The sequence below is a fragment of the Lipotes vexillifer genome, unplaced genomic scaffold, assembly GCF_000442215.2.
Source record: "Lipotes vexillifer unplaced genomic scaffold, Lipotes_vexillifer_v1.1 scaffold890, whole genome shotgun sequence".
NCBI lineage: Eukaryota > Metazoa > Chordata > Mammalia > Artiodactyla > Lipotidae > Lipotes > Lipotes vexillifer.
In genome coordinates, this window is record NW_006776053.1 from 988,276 (window position 1) to 992,824 (window position 4,549).

General features: G+C 59.6%; 1 protein-coding gene across 1 annotated transcript in view; it reads left to right on the forward strand.

The window, feature by feature from the left end:
- The first annotated feature begins 848 nt into the window (after positions 1 to 848).
- Positions 849 to 4,549, forward strand: part of NEK6 (NIMA related kinase 6) — a 50,775-nt gene continuing 47,074 nt past the window's right edge. The window contains exon 1 of the mRNA XM_007450248.1: positions 849 to 858. The gene's annotated coding sequence lies outside the window, so the exon portion shown is untranslated. The remainder of the gene's footprint in view (positions 859 to 4,549) is intronic.

Genomic DNA, 4,549 nt, shown 5'->3' on the forward strand with positions numbered 1-4,549 from the left:
AGCCACTTTGCAAGGTACCGGCCTTTGCCCTCTGCCTCTGCTGTGGGGAACCCCTCACCCTTTCCTGCCACCTGGGGCTACAGCCTTTGCCCTTGAGGGTATGCCTAGCAAGTGACAGGGAGGCAGGCCCTGGAGACCTCTGGGGCCTGGGCTCACAGAGCACCTGACCTTGGCTGCACCTCTGCCACCGCTGCCCCCTTGACCACCCACCTGGTGGGAGCTGCCAGTGGGCCAGTGCCATCAGCCTGGCATGACCTTTGTCACTGCCCAGGTTAATGGGGAGAAGTTTCATGCTGGGTGATTCCAGGCTTTGCCAGAACTCCCGAGGTTACGAGGGAAGCAGGAAAAGGAATGCTTATGTCTCCCGCGTGGGTTTTGGCTACCTGGGCCCCTTCCTGATGTCTGAGCAGTGAGTTCTCCACAGAAGTTTCTCTTGCCAGGAATAGCCACCCTTTCAAACCTTAAAAAGAGAGCAGGAGAGGAAATTAGGGGAGGCCAGGGATTGAAGAACTTCCCCTGTGTAGAGGCCACTGGTGGGATTATGGATGTCCTCCTGGGCCCGGGGCAAGCTTTTTACAAACCCTGAGCCTCCATCTGCCTGAGGGCTGCTCTGCTGGGTTTCCCCCTCTGGCTGTTGGTTGGCAGGGCAGGAGCCGTGGTCTGAGACGGGATGTAGGAGAAGGGGAATTTCTGCTGTCCCCAGGCTTCTCCCTCCTGGCTTCTGGTGTTTACATACTGGGTCACCCTCCCGCTGCGGCCTGCTGGGGCCACAAGGAGAGTGATTTGGTCTCTGCCCTTGAGGAAATCTCCATTTGAGGGAGAAGACACGTGTGCAGGCAGTGGTGGCCCAGAGACCAGGTCAGTGGAACCTGGGAGTAACTGACTAGAGGAGTCCAGGAAAGCTGCCTAGAGCGGGTGCCCTGGGCTGGGCCTGGAAGGAGGATCCAGGTTTGCCAGAAGGCAGTTCATTCCAGGCAAGGGAGGCAGAGCCTGCCAAGGCCTTGAGGAGAGAGCAAGTTCATTTCCCTGGAGGGCCGGGGTCCTCGGGATGGTGGACCTACCTAAGGGGTCTGAGGCTCCTCGCAGAGTGAGACCCCCCAGCTTCCCCCAGCTCCATAGTGGTCTCCAAGGACGTCCCCAGGCAGATGAGATTAAAACCCAGACTTTGGAGAGAGTCAGATCTGGGTTCTAACACGGGTGCATGCCGTTTACCAGCGGCAAGGGCGTGGCAAGTCACTTAACCTCTCGGCACCTATCTTTCCTCATCTGTAAGAGGGCAGCGCAGGCACTGCGGAGGAATGTGCCGAGGTGGTGCAGAGCAAGTGCTCAGCAGGTCTGCCTTCACCAGGTCCTGGAGCCAAAGGCCTTCCCGGGTAGAAACCAAATGCCTCATTGCTCCTTGAACTGAGAGATGTTTACAGCTCCTACATTTTTTTTCTTCCAGAATTGGTTTTTATTACCCGAGAAGAAGAAAGTGAAAGGTGATCTGGAGCCGCCTCAATTGTAAAAAGGCTCAGGGAAGCCCTGCAGTGTGGGTGTGATGTGTTTTGAATTGCCTGGTGATCTCTGCCTGCCCTGAGACCTTGGGGATCCTGAGCGTGGAGGCAGATGTTTCTTGCTTGGAGCATCAGGAGGGTGGAGGAGCCCCCCTCCACTGACTGGGAGATTGCAGGCTGCTTGGTACCACCCGACTGCCCCTGGGAGTCCACCCTGCGGGGTCCAGCTGTTTCCTCTTTATGGATGAGGTAGGGGGCGGGTCTCTCCCAGGATCCCACGAGAAGTGCTGAGCCTGATTACGACCCAGGACCCGGTCCTGACGCAGGAGGGAGACTTTACCCCATGAGAGGTCATAGGTTCCAGGCAGAGGCTGGTGTGTGGAAGGTCCGGGGTGCTGTGTGGTTGGGAAGGGGAGGCCCTCACGTGCAGGGGCCTGGGGCGGGGTAGGCTTTAAGGAGGGCAAGCCAGCGCCAGCTGGACGGAGTTTGGGACGCCTTGCTCAGGCGTGTGGGCCTTTTTCTGCGCGGTTTTGGGTGGGGAGAAGCAGGTTGAGATTTGTGTCTTGGTGGGGGGACCCTCCTTTGGTGGGCTGGAGGTCAGGTGGTCAGGCAGGAGGCAACTACAGGGACCCCACAGAGAAGGGGCCAGGCCAGCAGAGGGCAGGGTCTCTGGGTAAGTGGAGAGTTGTTTGGGGAAAGAACCAGCGGCCCTGGATGAAGACCAGGTGTGGACTATGAGGGAGGGCGAGGCGTCTGGAGGCGGAGCCTGGGTTCCTGCCGGGTTCCTGGGCAGACAGGAGACCCCGTCGCTGAGATGAAGACCCAGGGAAGGGCAGGTGAGTCTTCAGTGCCTGGAACTTTTGGTAGTTGGCGTCTGGAGCTCTGGAGGGAGGCCCCAGGCTGGAGAGAGATGGGGGTGGGTGGTGGGTGAGGAGAGGGGAGCCGGAAGAAAACGATGGGGTAGGGTGCCGGGGAGGTGAGCTGGGTGGGTGCTGCATTGCCCCTTAGCCGCTGGCCTCCGGGTTCTGCAGACCCACCCCGTGAGAGGCCCCACTGCCCTGAGCAGGGGGCTCAGGGACCTCTCTGCACAGGCTGCACCGCCCTTCCCGGGGCTGCACGTGGTCCCGTGTCTCAGAGAAGCCAGGCTCCTGCTGGTCGTGGAGCTGCGGAATCTGAGTGGCAATTGTGGCTTTGGGGGGGCGGGCGGGTGGTGAGGGCGCCCAGGCCCAGTCAGGAAACCAGACACCATCTGTGGCTCATCCCCTGCAGCTCCCAAGGCCCCCGTGACTCTGGCCTGAGATCGAGCTGCTTCCTGTCAAGTGATGAATGGGCAACGTCTGCTTATCCCAAGACCAGAAGGGAAGGGGGGCTGGGGTGGGGGAAGGACACAGTAGCCAGAGCCACACCTTTGGGCCAGAATTCATTCATTCATTCACTCATTCACTCAGTCCCTCACTGTCCAAGGAGGTGTGGACTACGGGAGTCAGGCAGACGTGGTTTCAAGTGTCAGTGCTGCCGACTGCCTGCTGTGTGACCTTGGGCCTGTTGCTTAACCAGTCTGAACTTTCATTTCCTCCTCTGCACTACGTGGATTATAGTGGCGTTCACCTAGGGTGGCTGTGAGGTGGAACGAGGCGTGCACGGCCCTTGGCGCTTGCCTGGCGCACCCACAGTGCGGGCTCCGCTAGCGATGTGCTGTCATTACAGCCGGTCTGCGTGGGTGGGGCGTTCCTTACTGCCCAGGCCTCGTGTGGGGACACGAAGTCGGTGGCATCCCTTTCTCTCGTTACTCACAGGCTCCCTGGTCTGAGGAGCAGGTTCAAATGGTAGCTGTCTCCTCTGTGTGGACTGACTTTGGCAAGTCACGTTTTCCCTTGGAGCCTTGGTTTCCTCATCTGCAAAAGCAGGGTGATGGCACCGCTTGGGTTTCTTGGGAGATGTCAAATTACTCAGCTCAGGGGAGGTGTTGCTGTGGGTGCTGGCTGATGCTGAAGCTGGTCCAGCCTTGACCTCACCGGTGGCCAGCCTGTGAGCTGCCTGGTCTCCCACTGGGCCTCAGAGCTCCATCTGTGTAGGGGCGTGCTGGGCCGTACTGGTCTGTGGCAGTTCTCTCCCGGCTGGCTGAAGGCCCCCAGCTGTGGGCATCTATCCTAAGCTTCTGTTGCCAGGAGCCTGCTGGACAAGCAGAGATAGCCCCTGGTGCCTGCACTGGCGTTGGGTCACTCATTCCGTGTGTGTAGGAGGGTGTGAAGTCACCAGGATGGTTTCCTCCTTTGGGAAAACAACGTGTGAAGCTGTTCATTGAGCAGGAAGGAGTGAAAAGGGGCCTCTTCCCCGGAGAAACGGCACAGGGTCCAGGTCCAGCCGAAGCTGAGTCTCCAGTGTTGTCTTTGTGATTCTCCCTGTCAGCCTGGGAGCCACGTGGGCCTTTACCAGCCCCACCCAAACCAGGGGCAGTGACGCCCCTACCCCAGTGGACAGACCGAGAGCATGGCTGGGCTCAAAGCCTTGTGGCCTGACCGTACATGCGTACATGCACATACAGCATGTAGAAAAGGGCAGGCAGACACTGGCTGCTTCCACCTCAGGGTTGGGGGGCAAGGTGAGGTGTAGACAGATACTGGCACCCACACGACCCTATCCACTCAGGCCCCCAAACCTGCCCCAAGCTGGGTCTTTGGCCTGAGCCTTCTGGTGTCTTGGGTCGTCTTTTACTGGGAGGGTAAGGCCTCATTGAGCCACCAGCCTCCACGAAGTGTGGTATTTGGCAGGAGACAAAGGAGGGATGTGACCTTCCCCTAGACGAAGTTTTAGAATTTGGGAAGCAAGCGCCCCAGGTGACAGTCATAGTCAGAAAGGCCTCTCGGGGGCTTCCCTGGTGGCGCAGTGGTTGAGCGTCCGCCTGCCGATGCAGGGGACACGGGTTCGTGCCCTGGTCCGGGAAGATCCCACATGCCGCGGAGCGGCTGGGCCCGTGAGCCATGGCCGCTGAGCCTGCGCATCCGGAGCCTGTGCTCCGCAATGGAAGAGGCCACAACAGTGAGAGGCCCGCG